The sequence below is a fragment of the Canis lupus genome, chromosome 14 (genome assembly GCF_048164855.1).
Source record: "Canis lupus baileyi chromosome 14, mCanLup2.hap1, whole genome shotgun sequence".
Taxonomy (NCBI): domain Eukaryota; kingdom Metazoa; phylum Chordata; class Mammalia; order Carnivora; family Canidae; genus Canis; species Canis lupus.
In genome coordinates this window covers 27,727,580-27,740,591 of record NC_132851.1, presented here as the reverse complement: position 1 = coordinate 27,740,591, position 13,012 = coordinate 27,727,580, and the positions used below count along the sequence as shown (strand labels likewise).

General features: G+C 39.0%; 1 long non-coding RNA gene across 1 annotated transcript; it reads right to left on the bottom strand.

Annotated features, from left to right (window-relative positions):
- Nucleotides 1-389: 389 nt before the first annotated feature.
- LOC140603409 (uncharacterized) lies at nt 390-3,897 on the bottom strand. The gene is made up of 2 exons (XR_012006390.1): nt 3,784-3,897; nt 390-1,205 (listed from the first exon to the last, which is right to left on the bottom strand). It is a non-coding gene; the product is annotated as an uncharacterized lncRNA (long non-coding RNA).
- Nucleotides 3,898-13,012: the final 9,115 nt, after the last annotated feature.

The following is a 13,012-nucleotide window of genomic DNA, read 5'->3' as shown; positions in this document are numbered from 1 at the left end:
GCAGCATGGTGTAGGTGGTCTAATAAAAAGTATATATGCATTACATGAAACACCAGAGCATCACATTTTTATTTTAGCATTTGTGTTTTATTTTTATTAGTAGGTTTTGGCTCCTCTAACTGTTGTGTGTCTGTAATAAGGAATATGGGTAGTAGCTATACATTGTTAGTGATTCAGCTTAGAGTAGAAAAGAACCAATGCCCTGTGAGGCTTGTTAGCCAGTTTAAGCAAAGAATGTACAATGTTTGTAAGGCAAGTCCTTCTCTTACTATAACTTTTATATCTATGTTCTCATATGAATAGAGGCCTGCTTGATACTGCAAAACCAAAACAAGAAATAAAGACCAAAAGTAAGTTGAGCACTGACACAGGTATGAACAGCTATCATCTCAGATCTGCGAACTCACATATTTATTTCATCAAAACAGTTTCAGGATTTTTTCATTTGTTGGTAGTAAAATAAATGTACTAAGACTTTCTGAAATAATGGCATGGTAATTTAACAGGTACCAAAACTTGGGTTTCCACATAAAATTTACTTTGAGAGAAGGGTTCATTGCTAAAATATTTGAAAACAAGGATTTTCACTTTCTTCTTTCCCACCACTTATTTGAATCTTCTGGGGAATCTTTATCTTGGTCAATCTCACTTTGCTCATCAACCAAACAAGGCTAATAATAGCCTACTGCATCAAAGAAAAGGAATTGAACCAAATACATGTTGATATTCCTGTTTGAAAATTAACAATTCTAAGTTCATACAGTGCTGAGAAAGGGATCTTCTAGGATCTAGTGTGTAGTAGTTGATTTTCAATGATCAGAACTATGTCATCGTGTGAGGCCCATGTCAATAAAACACATGGAAGCCAGAGAGCCCTTCCAGAAAAATGCAGCTGTCGACATCAAGAGACAAGTAAGTGTTGTGATTCTGAGCTTCATTGAAAGAGTCACATTCAATCCACTGCTTCCGTGAAAACTGACTTTATTACCATGGCTCCAGGTTCTACAGGAGAAAAACCACAAAGTATGCGCGAACCAGATGAACAGTCTGTGCCGATGACAGAAAAAATAGAAGGCCATTGAAGTCCAAGGCAAGTCTGACAGAATGTCTTCTGTGCTCCTCCTGGAACCATTGGTAAGAACCAGGTGCTAGAATCCAGACCTTTAATTGGCTGCCTCCAGAGAGGCGGGAGAGTGGCTGAGCTCCTAAAGGCCAAGAGATGGAGCAGGGGCATGATTTAAATTCAGAAGTCAATAAGGAGCAGGAAAATTTTGTGATACAGCCTCTGGGACAGGGGAGAAATTTGCCAGGGAAGGGAAGAGATTTACTACCTTCTTTTACATTTGCCTTGCCTAAAGGACAGAAACGAGACCATGTATTTGCCTTAAAATCATAAGGAAGTCATAGAATCGGGCTTTTTTTCAGACTTCAACATTGATTGTGAGATTTCAAACAGATCATTCAAATCCTCTGGGCCTCAGTTTCTCCCATTTGTAACAAAAGTACTTAAAAGTCAACCATGTGACGTCTGATACATACGTGCTTAAAAGTAATGGAGCTTGATCCCCCAACCTAAGATCACGACCCAAGCCAAAACCAAGAGTCAGATGCTCAACTAACTGAGCCATCCAGATGCCCCTAAATAAAATCATTTAAAATAAAACACTCACAACTACTATCTAGTATCATTCCATAAAGCAATACTATTCTTAATTTTTTTTAAAGTTGAAAGAACATAATCTCAGAATAAAATAGTCTTTCCAAAGGAACTACAGCTCAGAAGCGAACACAGATGTATGAAGATACAGAAAAATCCTGATGTAAAAAAGGTGTAATTGTTTTCAATGTTTGTTAGGAAATTGGGCATCCAATTCAACACTCACATAAAGTAGAACTAGCAAATGCAACTTGATATGGAACACCATTGTTAGAAATCTATTCTCATATGTGAGAATGGAAACAATGCCCTGAATGCTATTCATTCAATTAAGTTAGAAATTTATCTGAAACCTTAGCCCATCTGCAGACCCATGACATGGGTCTTGGTCATGAACAGCATTACAGACCAGCATTTGAGAATGATTGCAAGAGTGATAGATGTTCCTGGCTCATAATCCCTATGACTCAAACCCGAGCCTCTACAAAATGAGAAATTAAATCCTTATGAAATATTATTGCTAATCCAATGTTTCACAATGAGGCAATGGAGCCACAAAGAGATTAAATAAGTCACTCAAAGCCACACCATTCCTAAGTAGTGTCTGATTCAAAGCCAGTGATTTCCGGGCTCTGAACTAATGTAATCAATACATTCTAATAGTGGCTTACATTTTGGACATTTATTATGTACAAGGCATCATGTGAAATATTTGATATTCACTATGTTATTACATCCTCATAGGGTCATAGTGACCCTATGGGACACGTTCCATCATTATTCAAATTTTACAAGAGAAGTAATAGAGACCCAGTGGATAAATCACTTGCCAGGACCAAACAAAGCCTCCATGTCAGAACTGGAATTCAAACTAAGCAATCTGAATCCAGCCTAGCCCACTTAACCTCTGATATATGCCTATACATCTCAGATGTGTAATTTTAATAATAATGGGGACTTCCATTTCTGGGGCGGTATTAGTAGGCTGCTACTCCTACTAAAAATGGCTAGAAAAGATAAAAATGACAAATTGCCTGAAAAATCACAATTTTAAGTACATTAGCAATCTGGGGGAGCAAAGACGACTAGATGAGCTATAATCATAGAGAAAACAGTCCTTCTTAGGTAAACTGAGATTGCCTATCATTTTCTTCTCTCAAAGCACTTGCTAATTTGGGGCAGGAACAAAGGACTGGGCTTGGCCTGAACTGATAGCCTCTAGGCAGGGAAAAAGAAGCCTTGGGAGGTTTGGCAGCCCCTGGGGGCCGGTAGTACACACTGGAATCTGGAGGAGCTAGAGAAGGCTGAGGTTAGTGCTGGGGAGCCCAGAGGCTGGGACCATAGTCTTGACATAGTACACAAAATCCCAAAAGACAAAGAAACCTGCTGCAAGCATCCAATGGGTTTTCCTCTGAAGACACTGGCCATATTTTGATGTTATTTGGGTAGGAGGCTAAAGAGATAAACTTCTGAGGGACATCCATAATCTGTCCAAAAACCGGTGGGGATAACACAGAGTAAATTTTTAAAACGCACAATTAATCCAGAAGAAGGTAGTTCAGGAGGAATAATGGGAGGAATAATGGGCCAAGAGATAGGACAAGTAGAAAACAAATAGCAAGATGTAAGCACAAGCTCCTAATTACATTAAATGTAAATGGATGACTCATTCCAATTCAGTGACAAAAATTATCAGCTTAGATTTTTAAAAAATCCAATGATATGCTGTTTATGAAACACTTAAAATCAAAAGGACGTTACAAGTTAGAAGTGAAAAGACAAGAAAAACTCTTCCATGAGAACACCAGAATAAAGCTGATATGGTTGTATTAGTTTCAGACAGAGCCAGGATCAATTTTAAGGCAAGAAATATCACTAGAGATTATTTTTTTTAATAAAGAAAAGTTATAATGATAAAAGATTCAGTTCAGCAAGATGATTATAACAATCCTAAATTTGTATACACCTTAAAAAAATAGCTCCAGAATATACAAAGATCAGGGCAGTGGACAGGCACCAGAATGGAAAAGAGGTAATAACACTATAATAATATTTGCAGAAATAGACCTGTCTGACTGTACTGCCCATACTCTTCTTACAATGCCAATATTGTACCTACTTCTCACCTTCAGCCTCTCAGAGCTGTTGTTATTGGCAAAGTCAGTGGCAGCTGTGTTCACGTGGGCCATTGCATAGTTCATTTTATGGTGCTGTGAAATGTGAAATGGGAGAGACGGAAGTTGCCCCAAGCCAAAGAACATGCACACTAAGTCCTTCAGGTTTTATCTCTTTTACTTGGATCAATAGTACTTGGCTTAGAACTCTTTGTAGTTGAGGTGATAACCAGTAACGGCCCATGTTTACTTTGCAGAAGGCTAAGTCTCGTGTGAGCCTAACTTTTGGCACAGTTTGATTAGCATGTGCACAAACATTACACCTTCCATCCTCAGGCAAGGAGCTGATTAACAATCATGAATAAAAAAGGCCGAAGGACCATAACTGTTTATGGTTTGTGCAGAACGTTTTTGTTCCCTCTGAACTTTGCCCCTTTAAAAGGTTCTTAATCACACCTAGTGATTTGCTATCTCCCTTCAATTTGAGGGTTATTTAAGACATAGGCAGTGTCAAGGCCAATCCTAGGCAAAATTATAAGGCAAGTAGTTTCACATTGGCCATGGATTGGAAGGAAGTATTTTACTCCCTTGGAAAAATTCCCTTCACCCACACCCTTCCCCACGTGATTACAGGTCCCATAGTGTGTCTCCTTACATCCATCTAAACCAGCCTTCAATTCCTTTATTTTTTTTAAAGATTTTATTTTTATTTGAGAGAGAGAATGAGTGAGTGAGAGAGAGCACGAGCTGGGGGAGGGGCAGAAGGAGAGAGAGAAAATTAGTATTTCACTGAAAGCAGTTCCAACAAAAAATGGGGGAGGCAAATGCAGATAAAAGTCAGTGGAGAAGTGAGTGAATTAGAAGTGAAGTAGAAAGTGAATGAGATAAGGGAGTCTCACAGTGACGAATGGCACCTTACTGAGGGACCATATTTTCATGATAGTTGAGTACTGGAAAAGGAAAAGGTGGAGTGAAGAAGCAACCAGAAGAAGTTGGGAAACTAAGAAAAAGAGGAAATAATCTTCAGAGCAGGACTTAATAGGTTCTCAGAGCTAAAAGTAGAAGGAGTGAGGTCAAGGGCACATAAGGCCAAATTAATGTTGAACCTGAGGAAGGAAACCTCACATTCTTTTTTTTTTTTTTCTGTATATTTTTTTTATTAGAGTTCGATTTGCCAACATATAGTATAACACTATAGTATGGTCATCCCATCAAGTGCCCTTCAGTGCCCGTCACCCAGTCACCTCGTCCCCCCCACCCACCACCCCTTCCACTACCCCTTGTTCATTTTCCAGAGTTAGGAGTCTCTCATGTTCTGTCTCCCTCTCTGATATTTCCCACTCATTTTCTCTCCTTTCCCCTTTACTCTCTTTCACTATTTTTTATATTCCTCAAGTGAATGAGACCATATAATGGGAACCGTCACATTCTAAGACTGAAGAAAAGAAAGGAAGAAAGGAAGTGAGTGAAATAGCAATGTAACTCTTCCTAGAAGAACACTGAAATTTTTCATTTTTCTTGGTCTCCATGGTAGTGATTTGCTGAGAAGAAGTAAATTAAGGTTCTTGGAGAGAATGATAAAAGTTTGCAGGAGTCACTAGAGAAAATGAGAAAGAGCTGGCCAAAGGACTGATGGAAAGTGTGGGGGTTCACAGAGTCTGAGTTGATGATGCTCATTTTCCCAGGTTTGAGAGTTGAAAAGAGATTGCAACCCCATTCTGAGACTGGCATTTTGCTGAGTGGGAAGACAGAAGAATGGAATATCTTCCACTTCCCTTCTTTTCATCCCACTCTCACTAGGTATCCTATGTCTTTATTTAGCTGAGTTTCTTTTACAAGATAAAGAGACATACAAACTCAATCACATGGACATATTGGGGGTGCAGTGTGGTATGATGAAACAATCAATAATCCTAGGGTCCAAATGCTCACTCCATCACATACTGTTTACTGCTGCACCCTGGGGCAAGTGACATAATCACTTGAAACATCTGTTTCATTATTTACAGAATTTTAAACATTAAGTAAGCTTATATCCATACAGCCCCTGATTCACAGGCATCAGAAAATGCTTGTTCCTCTTTTCTTTATGAACACCCCCTCAAGGATATATCCCTTGTTAAACTGGGCCCAACCCAAAAAAGAAGCCCAAACCTAAGAATACACTTTTTCAGGGTTGGATTTCCATTATGTGAGAAAAATTCACTTGGAGAAATAAAGACCTATCCTCTGTCAACTTGTTTAAGCCATGGAGAACTAGGATTCTTGAAAAAAATAATTCCTGTCCCAAACTTTCATCTTTTCAGAGTCTTGATTTAGCATGAGTGAGTGTCTATGTGACTTGATATCATCCCATACCATTGTACCCACTTCCCACTTTCTAAGAAGGTACCAACTGAATTAAGCCCATAGCTATATGCAATGTTGCCAATGCACATCTCTGGCTTAAAAAGGGGAGTTTAAAATTCTTAGAAACTACTTAACCTATATTTCTAATAAACCAGAGCATCCATCAATGTCCACTGTCAGCCATTGTTAATGGAAAAGAAGACATGACTTAAATATTCTCCTGAATACACTGAACTGTTCATTTCTGATGTGTGCCACAGGAAGCATCCGAAGTTTCTTCTTTCCTACCATCATTACCAAGACAGACTACCAGAGTTCCACTCTGCTGTGTGGTCAATTCCCATGTGAGTCACATCTATTTTTGCAAGCACTCTGCACACTGTGTTGACTAAAGAAGAGGAGTAAATCTACGTGTTATCTCCCTTTCCCGGCTCTTTAAGTCCCTGCTATCTGCTGAGGTTGTTGGCTGTTCTATTCAACTTGACTTATTAAAAAATATTTTATTTATTTATTCATGAGAGACACAGAGAGAGGCAGAGACATAGGTAGAGGGAGAGACTCAATCCCAGGACCCCAGGATCATGACCTGAGCCAATGGCAGGTACTCAGCCACTGAGCTGCCCAGGTGTCCCCTCCTTGGCTTTTTAACACACAGGTAGAGTACTTGAGACCCACAAGATTCTCAGAAAAAAATTTCTTGAATCGAGTCCCTGACCTGCTTTAGGTGGGAGAGGGGAAGGAGTGGGGTGGTAGGAATTTTTTCTGTTGCGGTGGGAATTACTCTTAAAAAAATTGGAAGTGAGGGGAGCCCAGTTTATCTTGATGCACTAGCACCAAGAATGAGTAAGATGGTTGGAAATATATGAGATGATAGGTATGAAAGGGATTTAAAAATCTATAGAGCTATATAGATACTGATAGCAATTATAAAGGGGAGATTATGCATAGGGTAGGAGTGGAGCTAGGTGACCTTCTTTATAACACAAATATTTATTGAGTGTTTAGGATATAGCAGACACTACTCCTTGCATTGGGGATATATCAGTGAGTCAAGTGAATGCTGTCTCAGCTTTTTGGAGGATACCATAATTTAGGTCTTCTTTTTTTTTTAATAATAAATTTATTTTTTACTGGTGTTCAATTTGCCAACATACAGAATAACACCCAGTGCTCATCCTGTCAAGTGCCCCCCTCAGTGCCTGTCACCCATTCACCCCCACCCCCCGCCCTCCTCCCCTTCCACCACCCCTAGTTCTAGTTCGTTTCCCAGAGTTAGGAGTCTTCATGTTCTGTCTCCCTTTCTGATATTTCCTACCCATTTCTTCTCCCTTCCCTTCTATTAATTTAGGTCTTCTTTAAGTCATCTTCCCATTATTCTCTATCCTGGGCTTTCCTGTGATATTTCTATGGGAGGTGGGGAGAGGTGGGAGGGGGGCATCCATACCAGCTCTGGAGGACTGGCATAATGAAGAGGTAGGTGGCCTTTAATTTTGCCCCATTTGTGAATCCTTACACTTGTTGATTTCTCAGGATTGCGTCCAGTGCATTTATTGTCTTTCATGCAGAAACGACTTGCAACGTTCCTTCCAGCCAGTGGCAGCAGAAGTAGGGCAATAAATGGGAGCAAACAGGAAAGGGAAGAAGTGTCAGGCAAAGGAGAGATGATGGAACAAAGCAGAGGTGCTGCGAAGCAAACAGTGGTAGTAGTTAGAGACAAAACAGCCAAGGGTATGGTGGTGAGAAAAGCCTCCAAAGAATGGTCTTATCAAATCATCCATTTATAAGTTTGGCAAACTAAGATTCAGAATCAGGGACTAACTCACTCAGAGTTTTGATACACATCACATATACCAAATGGCCAACCTCTTTTTACCCGACAATGACATTGTTCTACTTCTTTCAGTACACTTTGCCTTAAGTGGAGCCCTAACCATTCTGTATGTAGGGTGGTTAAGAACAAGAGTGTTAGCACTAGACTGAGTTCAAATCCCAGCTCTGCCACTTACTACATGAGTTACCTTGGAAAATCACTTAACCTATTTGTGTATAAGTTTCTTCATCTTTAAATAGAGATAATATTGGTATCTGTGGCCTTTAAAGGGGTTAAATTGGTTAAGTCATATAAAAACCTAGAACCGTAAAAAAAAAAAAAAAAAAAAAAAAAAAAAAAAAAAAAAAAAACCTAGAACCGTGCCTTAGAACATAGTAAGTGCTATGCAAGAGTTTATAATATGAATATGTATGTGTGTATAATTTTGGTTGAGTCATCCATCAAACACAAAGTAGCTTAGCAAACAGACTTTATTTCCTCCTCATTTATTACTTGACTATTCTCTTTTATCTATTCGAAATGTTCAATATGTCAAAGTGGTGTGTTTATTAAATATTCTTTAGGAAGTGGGCTGGGCTTATATACACAGATCCATTCAATAAATAGATGTTTATCAAAGTTGGAGAAACGCCATCTCCCAGGGACATTCTGCATTATCACCTCTCAGCACAATACTAACGATTCAAAATAGTGTCTCCCCAAAGAGGAGCAAACAGGGTAACTCAGGGTAATGGCCATGAAGTCAAGATAAAAGCTGGGATTTTGAAATCTCTGGAAAACTCTCTGGCTCTCACCTAATTCACATTCTCACCTCTTTGGGGACAAGCTGAATTTCACCTAGAAGTGAAAACTTCACTGAAAAATGGAGAGATCTCTAAGAATCTCTAGGCCAAGAAAAACACCTCTTTTCCTCTTCAGTCATTCAAAGCTAAAATAATATGTCCTCATTCCTTCTCCTGCTTGCGGCACAAAGTGCCCTCTACTAATGCTTAAAGGGACAGAGGAAAGAAACAGAGGGACCATCTCCCTCTCAAGCCCTTGATGCATGTCCTGCTACCCTCCCCCAGATGCTCCCGACTGCTGCCTTCTCTTTTACTCCAAGAATGGCTCTTGGCTGTAAAATTCAGTAACCATGAGATGAAGAGAGTGTTCCTGATTAAGAAAAGGTCAAGTGGTAACAATAAGAGCTGATATTTATTGAACACTGACTCTGTGCCAGGCACTGTTCTTGTGCATAAACTCATGTCATCTTTACAACAGTCTTCTATAGGAACCACTATCATCATCTCCATTTTGCAGAGGAGGAAGCCCAGACCCAGAAAGGCTAAGAAAACTTGTCCAAGGCCATACTGCTGGGAAAAGGTAGACCTAGGACTCAAACCTAGGCCAATGGACTCAGGAGTCCATTGCTCCCCAGAGTGTGGTCTGGAGACTGCTGCCTATTCATGCCTTTTAGTAGAATGTGATGAGGCAATTATAGAAATTGAGGGTAATCTCTAGGAGATTTTACAGCAATTTGCTATTAGCCTAGCATCCAAGAGTGTAATCTGCAGACTTCTTTCAGTGAATGGTGTATAGAGCAGTTTTGGTGGTGTTGAACCACCAGTTGAATATGGTGAGATGCATATGGAGTAGGAAACATGCTAATCATGCACAATATGACCACAACATGGATTGATTAGCAATTGGAAATTTAAGGACAAGTCTTTCACCAAAGATGGTTTGATAAGCACTGTTCTAGAGCATTATGCTACACAGCTTCCAAAAATTCAGTGCTTGCAAGGAATATAATCAGGCGGTGAGGTATAAATGTACACCAAGAAAGGAACACCAAATCAAGAGCCAGAAGATATTAAACAATGGGTATGATCAATAAGTAAGTGATAGTGACTGTTTAAAATTAATAAGTACATGGAAACCTTAGTGTAAAGAAGGTTAAGGGAATGAGGATTTGGGGGAGGGGCCCTCAGTATTAAGCACGGAGTTCATTAAGATAGTGACCATTTTCCCTGAGGCAGATAAGTTTCTTGGTAAACATTTAACTTTGCCTGGGCTTCTCCCTGCAGCTCCCTCTCATATGTCCAGGCTCCTATTTTCTCTCTGAATCTGTTAACACGGAATCATTAGAGCAATCAAAGCATAACAAGGCAATTCATTCTATGCCAACCAGGAAAGCCCAGTCCATAATATGCATGTACTCCAAAGCTAAATTATGGGTTTGGGATAGATGATCTGTAAGATCTTCTCCAACTTTGAAATCTTATGACTTTGGCTGAAGGAACTGTTGTATACTGCTCTTGGGGGAGTAAACTTTTATATCAAAGAGGCTCATTTAATATGATTTATTAATTCATCCATTCATTTATTTAATACACACCTATTGATCACCTACCATGAGTCAGTCACTGTCTTAGGCATTGATGTTACAGTGATGCATGAGATATAGACTCTGCCTTTGAGAGTTTCAGAGTTCAGCAAGAAAGCCAGACATATAAACAAAAAAGTGACAGCACAGGTCGCAAGTGCTACAACACATGTCTGAACAGAGTGCTATGGGAATACAAATGAGGGAGGATATAATCTCTCTGGGTAGCAAGAAAGGGAGCATCACAGCAAGATTGAAAGAATGACATGTACTTCAGGTTTTGAAGAATGAAGAGGAGTTAGCCTTCTTGAATAGGAAGGAAGGAAGCCAAATCAGGCAGCAAAATAGATGTGAAGACATCAAATTGGGTGATACATTTAGGGAACAGAAAAATAGCTCAGTCTTGTTGTAAGATTATATGCATGTGTGGATCATGATTGTTGTTTTGTTTTTGTGGTTGTGTTGTGGCATAAATATCTGTTTTTCCCTAGTGTGTGATTATACACACACACACACACACACACACACACAGTCATCAATTTCCTTCTTTGGTCCTCCACTTCTTAATTTATAACAAAATGTAGGGTCTCTGTGTCATTACACTGTAAACCTCATGAGGGATCCATCATTTGAGTCCCAATGTCTAGCACAGGGCCTGGCACATGTAGGCACTCAAATTTGGTTGAATGAATGAATGAACCAATTAATTAATTAATTACCACTAATATACTTTTCAGCTCTGTTTGTCATTTCTAGAAACTTTAGATTTTTCTACAGCATTGGATGAACCATTTGTCTGCATCTCTCTAACAAAGGAATATTTGTGGGTCGAGTAACCATATGATTATACTCACAGATATTTGAATAAATAGGTCCACAGGATGTCAGGCCATTCAAGAATCTTTGGTGGGGGGCCAGCATAGGAAAGAAAGAGGGTTGACCAGAGTAAAGCTTGAGTTTCAAATTAGTTTTAGTGATTGAGGACCAGCTGTCTGTTTCTCATCACTTTTTTCCTCTTCCCCCTCTATGAATTAGAACAGACTGTATTTTTCTAATACATCACTTCTCCTGTGATCACACATTTGGATTTTATCTTTCAGTCACACTCACAAAAAGAATGGGTTCCAGGGTGAAGTGCAACAATCCCCTTCTTGGCATGAGTTGCTTATGATAAGTTTCCAAAAGTACTGATTGTTCACAAAGGCTTTCTAGAAGCTCTTCCATATCCCCAGAATGACTTCATCCTTTTACATGGGAATTTTTGAAGTTTTTTATAATAGACATTTTCTAACATGAAATAGAGTACTCCACTAAATTCCCTTGTATCAGTCACTAAGCTTCAACAATAATTATTATTCTGCTATCACCTCTCACTTATTAGCACCTCCCTAATTTTGTTTGTTTGTTTCTTTGCTTGGTGGATTAGTTTAAAGCCAATCCCAAATGCCACATCATTTCATGTGTAAATGCTGCGGTATGAATTTCTGGATGATAAGGTCATGTTTTGTTTATATGGTTTCCCTAACACCATGACAGTAGTGTACCTAATAGAAGTAACAGCAATCACTTAATTTTGTCTTAGACACAGTCCATATTCGAATTTCTCTGACAATCCAGAAGATGTCTTTTTCAGTTGGTGTATGTACCTCAGGACTAAACAAGGCCTGCACATTGCATTTTTTGGTTGTCGGTTTAATATGGCAGCCTAAAGCTCTTTATTTGAAATATTTACCTTTTTTTTTTTTTTTTCCTATCTCAAGCCTACAAAGGCTGAAATACTCAGAAAAGGGTGAATAAAAGCTGCCAGGATACAGCCTGCTGCAACAGCAACATTTCTTTTCATAAAGATTTTCACTCAATGCATACTAGTGGCAATCCATAATATGCAAATGTGGAATGGAGTCAATATGTCTTAAACACATAGGCCTTCACATTCTTCCTTCTAGGAATACAAATCAAGGGAGATACCCTCAGGTGAATACTCAAAAGAGAATCACTCTGATCCTTCCTTCTACTCCGGATTCATTTTCCTTTTCCCTAATAATTATTATAAAAATAATGGCATGTTATATATTTATATTGTCTTTAGAATTTACATAGTGTTTTCCTACCTATTCAACCTATGATGACAAAGAGTCGACTCTTCACAAAAATACTCCATCTCATTTGATTGTCCAGATGAGTCTGTGAGAGAAGGCAAGACAGGTATAATATTTCTTTTTTTACAGATGTGGAAACAGGCTGAGGAATATTAAGCAACTTAGTCCTCACAGTCAAGTTAGTGGAATTGGACATTTGATCCCAGTTCAAGTGATAGCGAGTTCAATGATATTTGACCAGATATATCATGCCTTAACTTAATACAGAAAAACCCCTGCCCAGGCTTCTGCAAAAGCCATGTAGGAAGTTGCTGTTTGGTGAAATGTTACTTAATCCTTTCAGGGCTTCCTTCAACTTTGGTATCATCCTGAGTACCTATTGCCTAGAGAGCCAAGTGTTCTCTCACACTTGTTCCGGTGTTCCGGTGTACCAGATGCCTTTCCCAACCCCAAGAAAATTATAGTGTAGACATAGCAATGGCTTAAGTCTTTAACAATCTATCCCATTAGTCCAAAGGGCAAATTTGTACAAATTAGGTTAAAGAACTTATGTTAGAGATATTTAATGTTCATTCATTTTCAGTTTTTCCTTCTTAC